The sequence below is a fragment of the Dama dama genome, chromosome 15 (genome assembly GCF_033118175.1).
Source record: "Dama dama isolate Ldn47 chromosome 15, ASM3311817v1, whole genome shotgun sequence".
NCBI lineage: Eukaryota > Metazoa > Chordata > Mammalia > Artiodactyla > Cervidae > Dama > Dama dama.
In genome coordinates, this window is record NC_083695.1 from 36,305,850 (window position 1) to 36,326,135 (window position 20,286).

At 45.5% G+C, this 20,286-nt stretch overlaps 1 protein-coding gene across 6 annotated transcripts in view; it reads right to left on the minus strand.

Annotated features, from left to right (window-relative positions):
• The window catches only part of KCNMA1 (potassium calcium-activated channel subfamily M alpha 1), a 755,545-nt gene that overhangs the window by 655,072 nt on the left and 80,187 nt on the right, over positions 1-20,286 (minus strand). The window lies entirely within an intron of this gene.

The following is a 20,286-nucleotide window of genomic DNA, read 5'->3' on the forward strand; positions in this document are numbered from 1 at the left end:
TGAAAGTTAGTGTTTCCCATAACCTGCAGCCAAAAGTGTCCTAACTAATTTGAAAAGAATAGATGCATTCTGAAGCAAACTTAACACTAAAGCTATGCTATATAGAGCTGAATCTTCCTTTACTGTCTAGGAAAACACTTTAGAACACCATTTGGATGGAGGTTACACTCTCAAGTAAATCCCTGACACTTCCTTTTCTTCTTCATAAGCCAACAGCATCCAGGCATTTGCACTGTGTAATTGCTTGGTTTCTAGAAAAATGTGAGTGGTCCAAATATTCCAACAAGAAACAGCACTCTGACTTGCCCTTGTCCGTGGACACAATGGAGCACAGCCATGAACTCAATCATAAGAGCAGAAGAGTCAAAACTGGCACTTTGAACAGAAGATTCTATGCTGTATCAGTGCTTTTGAGCTTTCAAAGTAGTATTCATTTTTGTTTTACCTCTAAAAGAGTCCCAGATTTCTCAATCAGCTTACTGGCTAAGATAGATTGCAGCAAAATATCAGGGAGAGGACAGAGGTAGGCATATAGGTTTCCTCCTCTCTCTCTCTCTCCCCTCCCCACTCCCCAACTTCTCACCAAGGTAACAAAAGAAACAATAATTAAGTTGATGAGCATTAACTGGTGCTACCAAGCGCAATAAAAAAAACACCTCCCAGCTTACACTGCCATTTCCTTTTTAAACCCTTCGGGGGCATTGTGTGCAAATATAGTAAACAGCATTAGAGGGAAATAATGCCGCACATACTTCTGGGAGCACGTCATGTCCCTTTAAGACAAGGCCCACTGTTCAGTTCCATTCTAGGCCAGAGCTCCAGTTTCAGGCCTGCGGTCCCCTTACTGCCTCATGCAGTATTAATACGGCCCTGGCAAGCTCCCAGATTTGCATTGTAAACCATAATCTGGGCCATCTCCCACACAACAAACTGGTTTGGGGCTCCCGCTTCATTTCCCAGGAGGGCTTTCCCCCGCACTCCCCAGCCAGGCCATCTCTTCCTCAGGGTCCCCCACCTTCAGCTTCAGCAAGGGGAATATCATGGGTTCCAAAGCAAGCCCAGCGTGGAGTACCCTCTGTAAGTGCTGCTAATACAGCAGCCGATGAAGCACACTGCTGTGGACTGCCGTGCAGCCTGCGGAGCAGGGGAGCTCAGACACCAGAGCCCAAGCCCAACTCAGGGTCACCTCTGCGGCAGCCCTGGAGGCACCATGAAAACCCCCAGGCTGGGTGGTCCCCTGGGTTCCCCCCAGATCTGCTGATGGAGCACATTCTCTCTCCCCTTCCCAACCTCACCCCCATCAAACCACAGGGCAGGGGCTTTCTATGATATTATTTCTAGAAGAGGTCACAAACCATTTTCATTCATTTAGGTTGGCCCGAAAGTTCATTCAGGTTTTTCTGTAGGATCTTAGGGGAAAAACCCAAAGGAACATTTTAGCTAATCCAATACTAAAAGGAAAGGTGGTGATGAGGCTGGCAGCAAGGTGGGTGGGGAGAAAACAAAGTGGAAAAATCAAGGGTACAGCTGAGTGGGCCCCAGAGAGAGAGCCTTCAAACCCAGGGGCTCCTGTGGGCTTCATGCTGCACAGATAGCCTCCCGCCACACATCAGGAGCCCCCCACCCCGGGCTCAGCCTGTGACCTGTCCGTGCACACACTCTCATCCTGAGGTATCAAGTGGTGTTTCAGGGCAAGACTGGGCTCTGCAGACAGGCCGTCTGGGCTCCAGACCCAGATCTACTACTCACAAGCTGTATGACCTGGAGGATGGTGCTAAACCACTCTGAGTCTCAGTTTTCTCATCTGAAAACTGGGGACAGGAGCAGCACCCACCTCCCGGGGGTGACTAGTTAGGATGCAAAACCCTGCCCGACACACAGTCATTGTTCAGACCATCTCTCAGAGTTTGTATATGACAGCGCATGTGAGCAGGCCACGGCCCTGAGCAGAGTATGGGGCCAAACGTACCCTCAAGAATCCTGCCGTTTCCTCGATTCATTAAAGACAAAATTACCACTCTAACCCAGCAATTTCATTCCTAGGCATATATCCAGAAGTATTAAAAACAGGTGTTCAAATAAAAGCGTGTACACAAACATTTATAGCTGCACACTTCACAATAGTCAAAGGTGGAAACAATCCAAAAGTCCACGACAGAGGAACAGATCAATAAAACATGGTATATCCACACAAACACTGACTGAGGGAGCTGGCCAGGAGGCTGTCCCACACCCTGTATCATTCAAACCTGCACAGGTCAGACCATCTTCTAAGGAGGAAATGCAGGCCCTGGAAGGTCAGCGGCACCCCCAGGTCACACAGCTAGCCTGAAACACCGCAGGCACAAAAAGCCAACACTTATGATTTTAAAATTCATTTCCTCTTCTTCCCGTAGGGTCTAAACAGTTGGATCTCCAACCCTCTCACCACGAGGAGAAACAGGCCATGCTGAAGAGTAGATCCTCATGGTCCTGGACTTACACATGTTCACTGAAAAAAACACGTGCCACCTAAAAGTTAAGCAGTGTTTTATTCAGAGGACGCTGGGGACTCAAACCCAGGAGGCGCCTCTCAGATAGCTTGGAGGAACTGCTCCAAAGAGGCAAGGAAGGAGTCAGGCTACATAGGGGTTTTTGCAACAATGACCAAGTAGTCAGAACATCAAAAAATTGCTATTAAAGGAAACCAGACATCTCAAGTTACTGAATTTAGAACTATTTCTATGTATGGGAAAATGCAAGAGTCTGGGTTCATTGAAATCATTCCTTTGATATGCACCTTAGCTATCTATGGGCTTCCCTGGTGGTTCAGCAGGTAAAGAATCTGCCTGCAATACAGGAGAACCAAGTTCGATTCCTGGTTTAGGAAGATCCCCTGGAGAAGGAAATGGCAACCCACTCCAGTATTCTTGCCTGGGAAATCCCATGGATAGAGGAGCCTGGTGGGCTACAGTCTATAGGGTCACAAAGAGTCACACAAGACTGAGCAACTAACACATTCACTTTCACTTAGCAATCTAGGACCAGTATCCTGTTCTTTCCAGTCCTGAGTCCCCTCAGGTTCACCCTTGGGGCAATGTAGCAGCTGATGATTGCAGCATACTTTGTTTCTTTGTTGCTGGTAGGCAGGCAACATTTTTCAACCACACACAGCTAAGTCTAGGTGGGTCTTGTCCTAAGAACAGGCTTTAAACAGTGAAGCAGCACAGAGGAAAGAAAGGTCTTCAGGGGAAACACTTAAAGGTTTGTCTCAGCCATTCCACTAATTATTTGTCTGTCTTTGAGTAAGTATATTTCTCTGGGTCCTTTTTTTTTGGTAAAATAAATTTTTAATCACTAAAGTCTACTATAAAATGGAGTAGACTGTCTTTAAGACCTCTTCTAGCTCTAAGGCTCTAATTTCATAAAGACTAACACCTGCCCGGAAAGATTTGGAAAAGTGGCCACCCGGTCCTTATTTAGGATGAAGACACACAAAGCTGAGCTACCAGCGATTTTTCTGAGTGTCTCACACCAGCTCCCTACATCTCCCCTGCCCCAGGAAAAGACAAGAAAGCAAAGATACACAGATTCTGTTCCTACCATGTACTCTCTATGAGATTTTGAATATAACAGAGCTGGGTAGTACCCAAAATTCTGTCCTACTCATCCACCTTCCCAATTCCTGTCTCCCTGCCCTGCACAAAAATTCACTGCTCATTTTTCCTGAACTCAACTTTAAATTGTCTCACTTTTTGTAAAATTAGCATTGTCCTGAGCAATAATATCTGTGAAATCACGAGCTCTGATGTGCCAGTTCTATTTTTTCACCAACGCATTCAAATACACAACTATAATAAGAAATTCGTCTGGGTCCCACCTAAAAGCATCCCACGGGTGTGGGGATGCTGCAAAACTCAGCTTTCACTCACTCTGTCTTCACCAGCAAACTTCTTAGATCAGTGCTGTTTTCTACCACTTATAGAAGGTAAACAGATGCGCAGGGAGGCTCATGTTTAAGGTGATACAGCCCAAAGCACCATTGCTGGGCTCCAAATTTGGGTGTGCCTGACACATTAATGCCACTCTTGTAAGCATCCAGCTCAGCTACAGCCTACAGGGGTGAATAAAAAGTCAAGAGGTTGTAAATAATGCTGATGACCTTTATCACCTATTCTACCTAATCCTGTCCTAAGTACTCGACAGCAAGATTTTTCCATGATAATCTGAAACAAGAGTAATTCAGCTATGCATAGCCAAACTGACCGCCAAGAGCACTGGGGTGGAGCGCAGCCCCTCACCCACCCTGCCAAGGTCACGACGGTTGATTCCCCAGCTGGGCATCCCGGGGTTCAGGCTGTCCCAGTCTCAAGGCTGCACCACCAGCCCTGCCAGCCTTCCTGAAAATGCACAGCTTGGTCACAAGGGGCTCTGGCTGAGCACATGTGTGACTCAGCACGCATCTATCAGGCCTCCTGGGAAAAACAGTGGCAAGACTCCTCAGGGCTGACAGTGTCATCTGTGAATGAAGAAGTGCCTGAGTCTTCACACACCAGGCCACCAAAGAAAAGGGCTTTCATCCCAGCCTGGAAAATGTAAGAACTGGCAGGGCCAGTGCTCGGTATCACCTGGTCTGATCGCTGGTAGGACAGCAAAAGAAAACCAGAGCCAGGCAAGGGCAGTGAGGGACTTGTCTACAGACAATTTGGCTGTGTCAAGCCAGGTCTGGGCAGAAGTGCCCCTGTCTCAGGCAAGAACCTTGGTCCTGGAATGGTACAGCTTCCCGCAGTCAGCATCCCTAGGTTCAGTCCTTCTCTCTGCCACAAATCGTGGAGGTAATTGTCAATTACAGAGCCATCCCCTAAATTCAGGGATCAATGAAGTGTAAGTGGAGAGCCCAGTTACCCATATGAATTTGACAACAATAACAAAGAAGAATGAAGAGGAAAACTACCCCGCTCATTATCCCTCTCAAACAGTTTCCAGTAACAAGTCAATATGCACCAGAAATAATCGCCTACAAAAAGCAGCAATTGGTGGGGGAATGCACTGAACTTCAAGAAGGAAATGACAACCTACTCCTGTATTCTTGCCTGAATAATTCCACGGACAGAGGAGCCTGGTGGGCTACAGGCCATGGCGTCACAAAGAGTTGGACACAACTGAGTGACTTTCACTCACTCATGCACTGAACTGGTGCTAGGAGAGAGGAGAGGCTTGATGTGCCTTACAGCATGATGCAAACCCTGCTGGGTGTCATACAATATGTCAACTGCAGAAGGATCCCCCAAACAGGCATGTGCTTAACTCATCATTTGTCTCCATTGAGATACCTCTGAGCCTCCCCATGATGTCAAAAGGGGCAAATTGTCCCCTGCAGGGCAGTGGGCTCTCTGGACCATCTGATCAAGTGAGGAGGGCAAGAGGCCAGCAGTCGATGAGGGGCTGACCAGCAAAGGGAAAGACAGATGTCCCCCATACAAAGCAAGCTTCTACAGGGTGGGAAGAACTGAGGTCACTGTATTTCTTCCCACATCTTTTACTTCACTGAACCCTGAAAACACCTCCCTTGAAATCCCTCTGGTGAGCCCCAAGTAGGGTTGTTCCCCAACCCAAACACAGGAAGAAGAACTGTTCCCTGCTTGGGCTTTGGTTGTGGAGAGAACTGCCCGTTACTTGTTGACAACGGAGGGTAGAAATACCAGAGGGGCGAATATGAATGGAAGGGTCACAAAGGTGTGGCTGCTCTAGCCACTGTATACCTGCCTTGACTATCTCTGTAAAACCAAATCTCCAAGAGGCATTCATTTTCCCTAGCTCTGTGCCTGAAAAATCCTATTTCTGCCTAAAGAAGAAAGCACCCTTCTCTCTCTCACTCTATCCACCCCAGGGCTGGCCCACTACACTGTCCAGCACTGGCCTTGGGGAAGGTAGCTCCTGCCAAGGGCACACTTGAGCCAGGCCATGTAACCCCAAGCCAGGCTTCCCATCAGGGAGTTACCAGCCCTTCCCCACTTTCTCCTGGGTGTGACCAATACCCAGCCCCACAGTGCCCCAGGAAACCATCTTCAACAGAACTTAGCTCAAAGATGATTGCTTGAGCTGTTTCTTTACTTGGAAATCCAAACAGTACAAACACCCTAAATACCCCACTCAAGAGAAAGGCTAAGAAACAGTGGTACAGCCACACTGGAATAGCATGCAGCCATAAAAAATGTTTCCAGACTTGTTATAGTTCGGGGAACGGGGAGGCTGCATACAAAAGTGGATAAAGAGTATAGTCACAGCTAAGGAAATGGAGATAATTTGAAAATCCATACAAAGTAAAGAGGCTTGAAGGAAATATATCAAAAGGGAACCAACCAGAGACAAGGTCCTTCCTCTAACTATGTTTATGTGTATTTATAATAGCAAAATATAAATACTGCCTTTGAAACACATCTTATTTCTCAAGAAAGAGCATATATCCAGAAAGATCAGGAATCTTGGCATCAAAAGATCTGTGTTCTAGGTTCTAGGAGCAGGTGTGTCTGCTCCCAAATGCATGTGACTTTAAGAAATGAAAAGCCCCTTGTTCTATTTCTCACCTACAATATATACTTATAGCCTACAACCTACACCTCCAATCTATAACATTTGCCTGTGATCTATACCTATAACTTATAACCTACATCTACAATCAACAACCTATACCTAAAGCCTACACCTACAATCTACAACCTATATCTAACCTATACCTACAATTCACATGAGCAACCTATGCCTACAAGCTATACTCTACAACCTATATCTATAACGTCTAACTACAAATTATACTTACAAACTATACCCATACCCATAACCTACAACCACAACCTACACACATACTTACAGCATAAATCTACAACTTCAATTTACAGGGCTGCTATTAGGAGTTTGGGGATTACTCAAGTACCAAACTTTACATGAAGATGGTACATGAAGGTGAGGCATGAAATCATTATAATTACTTGAGATCTACACACACATACACACTTCAATATCAGCAACATATCAGTGCACTAAGTGAATCTTAATTTCAGAAGGAAACACTGACATATCAGAAAATTCCTATCTGGCCTCCAAGGTCTAAATGGCCGCCATGTGACTCCTGTTTACCTACTCGGCACTTTTCCTCCCATAACTGCAAAAAACTAAAAATTACTCAGCATCCTCTTTCTCCTGACTGAGAGCTTCAGAACTGACTCAGTTATGCCTGAACTCCCTCAATCGCTTATTCCCCAACTCCCCCTCTTCCTCCTTCTTCCTTCCATTCTGCTTTAAAAAACAAGAAATATATACTTTAAAAAAAAGACCTACCTAGCCCTAAGAAACTGGAAACAATCTGTTATTCAGAATATAACAGCTCCTAAGGATCCATTAAGAGTGTTGGTGGCAACGAGGTCCCACTGTCACCCAAATCATCACAATAGGCCATTCAGACTGTAAAATGCTGCCTGATCCTCCCAGGGTGTGAACGTTCTTTATGGCTCTCCTTCACTCTGATTTTTTGGCGAGGCTCAGAGGGAATGGAATGGGCTTCCATTATGATGATGGATGAGAGGCCTGCTGGCAGAGCAGGGCCTTTGGGAAGGCACTCTACACACACACACATACACACACACTCACATAACTCTAGACCCACTCTGCACCCTACACACACGCAATCCCCACCCTGCACTCACACACACACACCATTTACACACACATAACTCTAGACCCACTCTATACCATACATACACAACCCCTACTCTATACACACACTTACGCACACTCAAGAAATAAGCTACACTCTACAACCTACTCACATACACTTAAACACACACTGTATACATATGCTCTACCCTAGCCCCTGTACACACACCCACACATACTCAGACTCACCCTTGGCCATCAGCTTCCAGGAACCCCCACAGTGGTCTTATGGGCCAAGACTCCTTGCCAAGCTCTTTGTCCACTGAAGCAGCCCCATGACCCCCAAGACTCTGACCCCTTCCAACCCTAGAGTCTTCACTGGTATCATTAACCCTATATTCCTGCCTTACTCTATAGTTAAGCAGACCTGGGTTCAAATCCCAGGTTACTAGCTGTGTAGCCTTGGCAAAGTCACTTAACCTCTCTGAACCTCAGTTTCCTCATGTTTATCTGGGAGCATGCATATACCAAACTCCAGGGCTAATATGAAGCCACTTCTCAACAGACCAGCCAGAACACAAGTCCCCAGTCTATGATCCCCCAAGTATGCCAACCCTGGTCCCTCCTCCACGGACCCCTCTGGACCTTCTGCAGCCTAATGACTAAAGGGTTAAAGCCTGACTCAGCAGGATCCCACTCCAGTTATACCAGCAACATCCAATCTGATTGGTCCATGCCTGTAAGGGGCTGGTCGTCAGGATGCTGATTCAGTGGGATGCCGGATCCTACATGAGAAGGGGTTAGCAAAGTGCATGGCTCCACATCCCTGCTTAGCACAAGTTATCTCCAAGGCTGGGCTGCTCGGCCAGCAGGTCCCTATTCCTGCAGAGTAGTGACCTGTCTCCCTCATGCCTCCAATCGTAGTCCTGCATCTACTAGTAAGGCAGCTGAATGGATTCAAATATAGGCTGGCTAGTCCAAGAGGACCCCTGGGAAGAGGCTGGGGACTATGACTTACACCATCCATATCCCAGCTCCCCCAACCCTAGGTAAGAAGCAGGTGACCCCAAGACTCCCTCTTCTGTTTAACTCTCTTCCACTTCCAGAGCCTGCAAAGCCACTCTCTCATCTGCCTTCCCAACTTCCCTGGCCCAGGTAGTGAGGGCAGATGTTATTAGTTTGTGCTTTACAGATGGTGAAGCACCCAAATTAGAAGGCTTATCCAAGATCACACAATGATGGAGATGGAATTAAAATCTAGGTCCCGTCTCCTGACCCCTCATCTACTAAAATATCTGCATTTCTAATTTTACAGGTTAGGGAACAGACACCCAGATGGGATAAGTGAGTGGCCTAGGACTTCCCAGAAAACATACTATGGAGGTAAAGCAGAATTGAGGCCTGAGGACCAGAACTCTGTCCTCTCGGGGGCTGATCTAGGAGACATCTTCCGGGATGAGACCAGCTCTGGCAAAGTCCTTCACCCCCACATCCAGCTTCCCCCTTAGGGTTCATCAGATCCAGGCACTAGGGGACCAGGGGCTGAATGCCCAGCCATACTTCTCAGTTCTAAGCTCAGCCTGTGGGCGCCCGACATGGGCACTGCCCCCTCTCAGAGTATCTGCAACACCTGCCCCTGGGAACACAGTGGCCACGGAGCAAAAACAGAGCAAAGAGCGCTGCCAGCCCAGCCCTGCTTAGTAATCTGCCCTTTGCATTGCCCCAGAGCAGTGGAGATACAGCTGCAGTACCTGATGGTACATCTAAAAACAGCCAGCTGAGGGGGGCCCACAGACTCCCACCTGTCCTCTCCCACCCGCCACTCCTGGAGATCGGCGAGGAGCTGTTTCTCTTTTCTCCCATCCCAAGGAGATCAATATGTTGTGCAAAAACAACTCCATCCAGCAAAGCTCTACTTTACACCTACCTCCATCTGGACCGTCCCTCGCAGCATTGTGCTAATTCGCCGATAATTCCTCCCAGAATCATCATGATTGATTTCCCAGTGCTGAGCTGACTCCTGCATGGCTGTGCCCCAGCCAGGTGGTGCTGAGAGCAGTCATCTCCATGCTCCTCCCATAGGAGCTTTGAGTCAGGGGATCTGGGCCAGAGGGGTTCTCCCCCAGAAATGGCTTTCAGAGGAACAGGGTAAGATGGCAAGTCAAGACTGGGATGTTTGAAAAGGGAAGTTCAGCTTGGTATCCATAAAACGGTGGCCAATTATGGAACACCTACTGTGTGCTAGGCACCTGAAAAGACTTATTGAATACTCAGTGTAACACTTCGTAAATGAGAAGACTCCTGCAAAGAGATGTTGTCATGAGCCCAGACACAAAATGCACCAAGACACAGTGCTCTTTCCTAACAGACCCTCTTTTGGGAAAAACTGTCACTATTCAGGGAGCTTCCCCAGCAGCTCAGTGGTAAAGTATATGTCTGCAGTGTAGGAGATGCAGGAGACGTGAGTTCAATCCCTGGGTCAGGAAGATCCCCTGGAGGAGGGCATGGCAATCCACTCCAGTATACTTGCCAGGAAAATCCTATGGACAGAGGAGGTTGGCAGGCTATGGTCCATGGGGCCGGGAAGAGTCAGACATGACTGAAGCGACTGAGTGTGCACGTCACTATTCACACTAGAAATTCTTCCGAGTAATTTTCATCATGTTCAGCTTCTTGATAATGTGCTCATGGATAAAAATGATGCTCAGCAGCTCTCTGGGTAAAATGATGATATTAATACTAACTGCAGTGTTGGCAATAGTAAGAGCAGAACTAGCCACTGGAAATTATTATGCATTTTAATGACTATCAGGCACTGTGCTCAATCTTTTCTATACAGTATTTTATCAATAATATGGTATCACCCTCAATGTTCCTAGAAAAATTTTGGTTAAATATGTATGTTAAAAATGTTAAGAAGAATCACTAAGAGAATAGAACATTATCTCTAGCTTGTGAGCCAACAAAGGAAAAAAGGAATGAGTGTGAAACTAGGCATTGCATAGGACAGGAAAGATAAAAGAAGAGCAAAGAAAAAAATTGGTCAACAGAAACCTGAAATAAAACAGTGAGGGAAAACTCAGAAATTACGTTAGCAGTGATAGTAAACACAGTGGTGGTGGTGGTTCAGTCGCTAAGTCACGTCCGACTCTTGTGACCCCAAGGACTGTAGCCTGCCAGGCTCCTCTGTCCATGGAATTCTCCAGCAGAGAATACTGGAGAGGTGGCCATTTCCTTCTCCAGGGATCTTCCCGACCCAGGGATCGAACCCAGGTCTCCTTCATTGTAGGCTGATTCTTTACCAGCTGAGCCACAAGGGAAGCCCCTATAGTAAACATAAGCAGATTAAATTTACCTATCAAGAGATAGAAATTATCAGATTGGGTTAAAAAGTTGAACAAAATTTAATATAAGAGACATGTCTAAAGTAAAACCTTATTAAAAGGCTGAGAATAAAGAGACAGTAAAGAATACACCAGGCAAGCACTAACCCAAAAGAAACTGTTATAACATGTAGTTAATGTCATTCAGAATTAATTGGGTCTTCAAAACAACCCTCAAAATGGCAAAATAAATCTTTATTTTTGCAAAAGAAGATGGAGGGATGGAGAGGGTAGTTTACTTGCCCAAGATCACTCAGGCAGTAGGGGAACAAAGAGGACCCATGCTCAGGTTTCTATTACCCCAAAGCCCATGCTTTCAACCACAACACACTACTGTTCTAAGTAACAGTGTGTGGGGAAATATTTAGTGGGTGGAAAATACATGTTCCATTACCAACACCTGGAGTGTAAGTAAAGGCAATAGAGAAAGGGCCATGAGTCACTAAAGAAAAAAGAACAATCCATTGGTTCTCCGGGTTTCTCAAGTGGTGCTAGTGGTAAAGAACCCACCTGCCAATGCAGGAGACTTAAGAGATTCAGGTTCAACACCTGGGTCAGGAAGATCCCCTGGAGGAGGGCACGGCAACCCACTCCAGTATTCTTGCCTGGAGAATCCCATGGACAGAGGAGCCTGGTGGGCTGCAGTCCATGGGGTCGCACAGAGTCAGACACAACTGAAGTGACTCGGCACAGCGCAGCAGTGGTTCTCAATCCTGGCAGCAGGTTAGTCAGCGGGAACATCAAGGAGAGCTCTAAGAAAAGGCCAGCGATTTGGGTCCCACCCGAGACCAACTAACATAGCATCTCCGGGGGTGAGACCCAAGCCATCAGTATTTTAAAAGCTTCCAAAGAGACCCTACTGCTCAGGCAGAGCTGAGGACAACTATCTGTAACACAAACTCAAGTACAGGTCTCCTAAAAGATAGAGGGTACTGTTAGGTCACTGCAGAAAGCAGAAATGAGACGACCCTCCAAACTCATCCCTCCTACCTACCGTTCACAAAAGAAATAATTAGAATAAGAAGAAATATGTGACCCCCTCCTCCTCAATGAGGGGAAACCATGTCTGGGAATATCTGGGGAAAGAGATGACAGAATCCCTGTGCTAACGCCCCCTCCCTGCTTCTTAAAGAGAACAGAATGAATCACAGAATCTCAGGGGTGGAAAGAACCTTATAGGAAACTTAAAAAGGATCCTACACTTGGGTGATTGTTAAAACTGCCTTGGAAACTCTGTTAAAATATAGATTTCCCTGCTGCATCCCTAGGGCAATCTGACTCTATGTTTCTGGTTGAAGCATGGGAAAGAGCATTTTTCAGAAGATACTCCAAAGAGTCTTTTGGAGAAAGATGGCACAGTGGAGCTAGATCATAATAATTCCCTTTCTCAATAATTAAGCAAAAGAAAACAAAAACACAAAAGAGGCAATATCATAACAAATCAATAAAAACTGTTTAAAAATGAGGGAGGCAAATCAGCAGTGATCAAACAAGGAATGCCTTCTAAAGGGGAGACCTGAGTGAGGGTCAGAGAACAGGATTTGGGTGGTTTCTGTCAATTGATTTTCAGTCAATCCTAAAGGAAATCAGTCCTGAATATTCATTGGAAGGACTGACGCTGAAGCTGAAACTCCAATGCTTTGGCCACCTGATGTGAAGAACTGACTCATTGGAAAAGACCCTGATGCTGGGAAAGACTGAAGGCAGGAGGAGACGGGGACAACAGAGGATAAGATGGTTGGATGGCTTCACTGACTCGATGGACATGAGTTTGAGCAAGTCCTGGGAGTTGGTGATGGACAGGGAAGCCTAGCGTGCTGCAGTCCATGGGGTTGCAAAGAGTTGGACATGACTGAGCAACTGAACTGGACTGGGAGGTCTGTCCCCACCCCATCCCCCAGAAACTTCACTGGTGAGGCCAAAATCAGGAGACTTTTCACTAATTACTACATGTTTGGGGAAAAGCAGACTATGTCTACATTGCTGCTTTTCCCCTTTTCTGACTTGATATGGAAAAAGTTGAGACAAATCAGAAACTGCTAGGAAGAGGGCTGTAAAACAGCACTATGGAGAGTTGGGGTCCCTCCCTCTGTCTCTCTCACAGAAGTGCAGACTCCAGGGCTCAGTGCCTAACTGAGGAGATCATCTAAATGTCAAGGGCATCTCCCCATGGAAGACGGTACATCCCCCACGGGCGGAAGGAACCCTGGAACAGGACACTTAGCAAACTCTCAGGAGAGCAGCATGCAGCCCTACCCAAAGAACACACAGCTCTGAGCCCTGACCCTCCCAGATTCCCATGTTCCCTACAGCAGACATCAGAAATCATCTCAAACTACAGCTCAGACACCAAGGCAGAGACTTTGAGTAAGCTCCAAAAAGAGTCATAAAGCATTTGCCCACAATACCAGAGCAATTAGAAGGATCAAAGCTACCCAAGTTCAGCATAAGCAAGTTAAAAAATATCATGGTACTTGAATGTATACAGATACTACAGGGGAAAAATATGGGACAAAGCATACAGAAGAGGAAGAACCCTATTTCGCTAAAAACAGAACCAAAGAAACAGGAAATTTCCAACTAGTGTTTAATACTGTAGTAGAAATTAATCAGAATACATATTCCATAACACAAGGAAGTTGGATGACAAAGAAGATAGATCAAAGAAAACAAACTGAAGACCAAAATAACACCAGTTCAGATTGCTGAACAAATTGGATACAGAAATAATACATGTGAAAATTGGATTCCTACATAGGGGAAAGGCTCAAGACTAAACAACTTTGGAACTTATTAAATACTATCAATCTTAACAACATAAAAGCAATACTCTTACTAAAATAAGCCAGAGACAGAAGGTAAGATGAAGAATGTGAATGCTAGAAAGAAAAAAAAAAAGAATATGAGTGCCGATTTCTTCAATCGTTTGATGGTATGGACTCAAAAGTCTAAAATTCAAAATAGTTAACAGCGTGAGTCCCTCTGTGCAGCAGAAATTAACGCAACTTCGTAAATCAACTATATACTTCAGTAAAATTTTATAAAAAAGAAAGTAATGACTCCCACCTCTTAAAATTTTCATTACCTTAGTGAGATCTTTTAGAAAATTATCTGTTTCAATGGAGAAACATTTATCCAGAGCTCAACATTTCCTTCCAATGCGCCCTATTAGAAGATTAAGCCAAAGAAATTAATACTCTGTTAAAATTGGGATGATCCTATTATTCTAAAATTATTCCTGCCAATCTATGATCTATGTCTCCTTCCAGCTGCATATACCCATAGAAAGACGCTTTAGTGATTTTTCTCCTACTGTTCGAGATGGTTATTTTGAGGTTGTGAGATATGAATTATTTTAAAAATTCCTCTATGAACACTGGTGTTGCTTGAGTTACTTGCAGTGAATATTTTCAAAAACAACTGTTATTTTTAGAGATGGTTTAGATGGGACAGCCAAGTTTGCAGATCACTGAATCTACTCAGTGGTGATTTCTAAATATCACCCAGATATCTCCAGACAGCAGTCCTGAAAAGAAGGCAGCCTCCCAGCTGTTGCCAAAATCTCCAAGCTTAATGATGCACTCACTACCTCCCAACTGTCCCATCCCACTGTAGGCCAGTTTATAGTACAGCTAATTTTTCTTCTTATTGCTACCCTTGCTATCATATCTTCTAGCAATAATGCCCACTCTTTACTGAATTGCCCAAACCATGTACTACTCATATTCTTCTATACCCTCCTTTAAATCTTGAGTATGAAGTTATGAGGCTTCATTACAGTTCTCCCATTTTCCGGTTGAAGAGACTGAGACACACAGAAGTAAATTTTCCTGAGATTCCCCAGCTAGTAGGTGCTAGATCTAGGCTTCAAGCCATGTTTTTAATCAAAATGCTTTGCTAGAAAGTGATGCTTTGTATTGATCCAATATCTACCTTACTCTGTTCTGAGGACACACCAAAAAAGTGTAATCCCTTTCCAAACATCACTGCCTTCCAATATAGGAAAACAAAAATCACATGACCCTCATCTGCCCAGCCTTCCTCCCACAAGCCATCCCACACCAGCTGCAAAAGATACTGAAGGAAGTAAGTCAGAGAAGGAGAAATATCCTTTGACATCCATTATATGTGGAATCTAAAAAGAAACAATACAAATGAACTTACTTGCAAAACAGAAAGAGATTCACAGACTTAGAGAATGAACTTATGGTTGCCAGGGGAATTGTTGGGGTGGGATCCGGGAGGGATAGTTAAGGAGCTTGGGATGGACATGTGTATACTGCTATATTTAAAATGGATAACCATCAAGGACCTACTGTAGGGCACATGGAACACTGCTCAATGTTATATGGCAGCCTGGATGAGAGGGGAGCTTGGGGGAAAATGGATACATGTATATGTATGGCTGAGTTCCTTTGATATTCACCTGAAAACATCACAGCAGTGTTAATTAGCTATACCCCAATATAAAATAAAGTTTAAAAAAAAAATTTTTTTTAAATATGGAGAAAAGATGGCATTTTCTCCTGGTCTGTCATAAACCTCTTGAATGATGAATTTAAACAGAATCAGGAAGTTTCCTAGATGCTCTTATCTATATGCTATTATTTCAGTTCCACTTTGAACAGTTCCTAATAGTTGGGTTCCCTGGGAAGAGCTCCCAAGAGACTTTCATGCCACAGATGACTCCTAACTTCCTGGGTTAATGGACGGGTGTAGTGATGTGGATCAAGTAATTTATATCCGGCACAGATGTGTATTATATGCATTTTTCAATTTATCTTCCTAATTATATTTTTCCACAGATTCAATTCGTATTGAAATGAGTTTCTACTCCCCTAACACATGTTGGCTGGCAGTGGGGGGAGGGAGAGTAGGATGAAAATGTTAAGTAGATTTTCCACCAAGCCTGACTCCTCCCAACACCGTCACTCGTCACTGGGAGCTCGCAGGGCTAGGAGGGGGCTGAGGGACTTGAGGGGGGCCTCCCTGGTTTATAATCACTGAGTCTGGCTTTCACACACAGATGGGACAGGTCTTCCAGCGGGGCAGTGCACACGGCCTGGCACCTCTGTGCCACAAGCCACAGGCAGCTGGGCACAGAGGCACCCCAGGCCTTGCCGGGAACACTTTCTCCCAGGACTGCGCACTTCCCAGCAGGGTTCTGTTCCAGGGAAAGATTCCACGGCCCTGGTGTTGCACACAGGCCGGCAGGCCTCCACCAAAATGCACACCTGTGTTGGCAGCGGGGCCATGGAACAGGGCCTGGAAAACATCGGCCCATGCCTCAGTGAAGGAACAGAGACCCAATATAGCTCAGCCCAGACCGAGCTGGGCTGCTGACCCCACTACTCTGTCCTGAAATCCTCTCAGGCCATGTCCTTGATATCACCTCCGTGTCCTGAAACCCCAGGCCCCCGGGGCCCACACAGAGCCCTTCACTTCCTCCTGGTGGCTTTCCTCCAGGGGAAATCTGAACTCACTTCTCCTGGCCCCTCTGTCCCTTGCAAGGGAGCGGGGGGCACACAGTGCCACAGCCCAGAAGGAAACTCCGCAGGGAATCAGTCAAAAGACAGACACTAAAATTACATTTTCTCACTCCCTTCTCATTTGGAGGGAAGTCTGTGTGAGGCTGGCTGTGATCACACACTCTCTGTGGAAGTGAGAGCGCCATCTCGACTGCCTCCTCCTCCTCCCGCTGTTTCTTCTCGTTCTGTCCCCTCTCCAGGCCTGCGAGGCCTCCCTCCTCCACTGAACCCTCAGCTCACTGCCTCCCACTGACTTCCTGTGTGCTGGGGGGTTCCGGCTTCCAGAGACCGGCAGAAAGCCCTGGTCCACCAGCCAGGAAAGGGTGAGCGTGGCCCCTGCCCTACGCAGAGACTCAGGATACAGGCAGCAGGGGAAGTAGACAGTGTTTGGACAGAAGATACCTCACACAGAAGAACAAGGGAACATTCCAGCCTCTAAGAGTCTATAAATACTTTGGTACAAGGTCCAAAGCTAGTAGCCTCTTCAAAACCCCAAAATATATGGAGTCCCAGGCCACTCCTAAAGCCTTCTTCTGGGAAAGTTCACACAAGAAGGTTATATCTCAAGATTCTCAGACACGTGCTCCTTCTCCAAGTGCCGCCTGGCTTCCAAACTGCCTGAATGTATCCACGAGAAAGAGAAAGGGACAGGCTGACTCTGAGAAATGCTTGTCCACCGTGCAGTTGCTAGCCCCTTCAGGCCTCCTTCACATTTCAAAATATTACTGCTAAGTGGTTACTTGTCAGGGAAGCACATAGACAACCTCAAGGATGTTGAAACAGACCTAGATAGTTGAACCAAGCCTGACTCTTACAACTAAATTATTGTGTACCTTTATAGGGTATCTCCCTGGTAATGAATCTGCCTGAAATGCAAGAGGTCCAGGTTCGACCCCCAAGTCAGAAAGATCCCCTGGAGAAAGGAACGACAATCCACTCCAGTATTCGTGCCTGGACAGTTCCACGGACAGAGGAGCCTGGAGGGCTACAGTCCATGGGGTCGCCAAGAGTCAGACATGACTGAACGACTAACATTTTCACTTTTCATAGGGCACCCACTGTATGTACCTACCAACCCCCATCCAGTCCAGCGACCATGAGGATGGTGTCACCATCCTCTGGTGCAGGTGAGCCCAGAGAGGTTAAGGATCTTGCCCAAGGCCATTACTTGTAGCGTCCAGTGGCCAATTCATCAATCTAGTCCTAGAAACCACACCAAACGTTTCCCCTAATGAGTGCCTGTAACTCCACAAAGAAATCCAGCCCAGCCTGGATAATCCATCAGAGCCAAGGAAGAAAACTCCTCTGTCAAAATGAAAGATGCTAATAGCAAGGGTGTTTAGCTACAAGCATTTTAAATTTCCATAAAAAAACTCCCTGTACAAAGATGAAGCTGAAAAAAATCATGCTGAACCTGCCTCTTAGAAGCCAGTACCTCCTGGAATCAGGACATCTACTAAAGAGCCCTCCTGCTTCCCCACCGAGCTGCCATCCCCACCATGACTTATTAAGGAATCATGAGGGCTCAGAAAAAGGAATAGAACTGGTCAATTATATTTTACTCTACCCACTAAACCTGAAATATTATGCCCAAGCTCTGACAGCTCTTGCCTTTCATTTATCTTGGCTTTAAGAAGACAGGGAAGGGGTATGGAGCCAAAAACCCAAGTGTCTGAGCATTCACAGTAATTTAGCCTCACCCAAGACTGAGCTCCCCGATCCAGGCCCACCTCTTCATGGCTTTTCCAGATCAACTAGAATTTGGGGTGACAGCCAGCCTTTCCACACACAGTAAGCCTTCTGCATGGAAAGGCACATGTTTCCAAAACCACCCAGGCCCTCTCCTGAGCAAGCATTCTCACAGAGGGGTTTCGAAGCAGAGACTGGTAAGTCAACATGGAATTGCCATCCCCTTGGATGAACTGACTCAGGCAGTACCCAGAACTTGCAAGACCAAAGGAAATGGGTTGACTCCAAAGACAATCATTTAGAACAAGGGTCAGCAAACTAACAGCCCAAGGGCCAAATATGGCCCGGTGTGTGTTTTGGTAAATAAAGTTTTATTAGAACACAGTCATGGTCCTCGGTTGTATATCATCTGTGGCTGATTTCATGCTACAAAGGCACGTTTGAGTAGTTGCAACAGCATGGCCAACAAAGTCTAATTTCCTATTTTACCCTATATATACAAAAAAAATGTTTTTGCAACCCTCAATTTAGAAAAACTTTCAAAAGTAGTTGGGGCTATTTCTTGAGACCTTTCAAGAGCAAATGATGTCTCTGGAATATAACTGATACAGTCCTGCATGGAGGAAGAAGGATGGAAAAATGTCTCTGGAGGGTCCTTTCCAGCACAATAGGACACCAATAAAGGCCCCAGGTGCCTGACACTCAGTGCCTCAGGCGACAGAAGTCCTATTTACAGAACAACAGTCTGTGAAGAATAGGAAACCCTCCTACACTGTTGGTGGGAATGGAAACTGTCACAGCAATTGTGAAAAAACAGTAGGGAGGTTCCTTAAGAAACTAAAAATAGAGTTACCATATGAACCTGTAGCTCTATTTTTAGTTTCTTAAGGAACCTCCATACTCTTTTTGGGCTTCCCTCGTGGCTCAGATGGTAGAGAATCTGCCTGCAATGCAGGAGACTTGGGTTCGATCTCTGGGTCAGGAAGATCCCTTGGAGAAAGGAATGACTCCAGTATTCTTGCCTCTGAAAATTCCTTGGACAGAAGAGCCTGGCAGGCTACAGTCCATGGGGTTGCAAAGAATCAGACATGACTGAGCAGCTAACACTTTCACTTCACATGACCCTGTAATCCCACTTTTGGGCATATACCTTGAGAAAAACATGACCTGAAAGGATACATGCACCCCAATGTTCACTGCAGAACTATTTACAATAGCCAAGACAAGCAAACAACCTAAATGTCCATCAACAGATAAATGAATAAAGATGTGGAACATATATAAAATGGAATATTACTCGGCTATGAAAAAAGGATGAAATAATGCCATTTGCAGAAACATGGGTAGATTCACAGATTATTATAGTAAGTGAAGTAAGTCAGCCAGAGAAAGACAAATATCATACAATATCACTGATATGTGGAATTAAAAAAAAAATACAAATAAACTTATTCACAAAACAGAAACAGACTCACACAGACTTCAAAAACAAATGTATAGTTACCAAAGAGAGAAGATGTGGGGAAGGGTAAATTAGGAGTTTGGGATTAATATATACCTGCTACTATATATAAAATAATCAACAAGGACATACCGTACAGCACAGGGAACTATATTCAATATTTTATAATAACCTATATTGGAAAAGAATCTGAAGAGGAATGGATGCATGTATAACTGAATCTGAGGCTATCAGAATGCGGCATACCTGAAACTAACACAACACATTGTAAACCAGCTGTGTAAGTGAGTCGCCCAGGCGTGTCTGGCTGTTGGTGACCCCATGGACTGCAGCCCACCAGACTACTCTGTACACGGAATTCTCCAGGCAAGAATACTGGAGTGGGTAGCCATTCCCTTTTCCAGGAGATCTTGTCCAACCAGGGATCACACCGAGGTCTCCTGCATTGCAGGCAGATTCTTTACTGTCTGAGCCACTATACCCCAATAGAAAATAAAAATTAAACATTTTTAAATTAAAACAACCACCACCAGTACACACCTTTGGGAGGTCAAACCAACACATCTGGGATGACCATACATAAGGAATTATG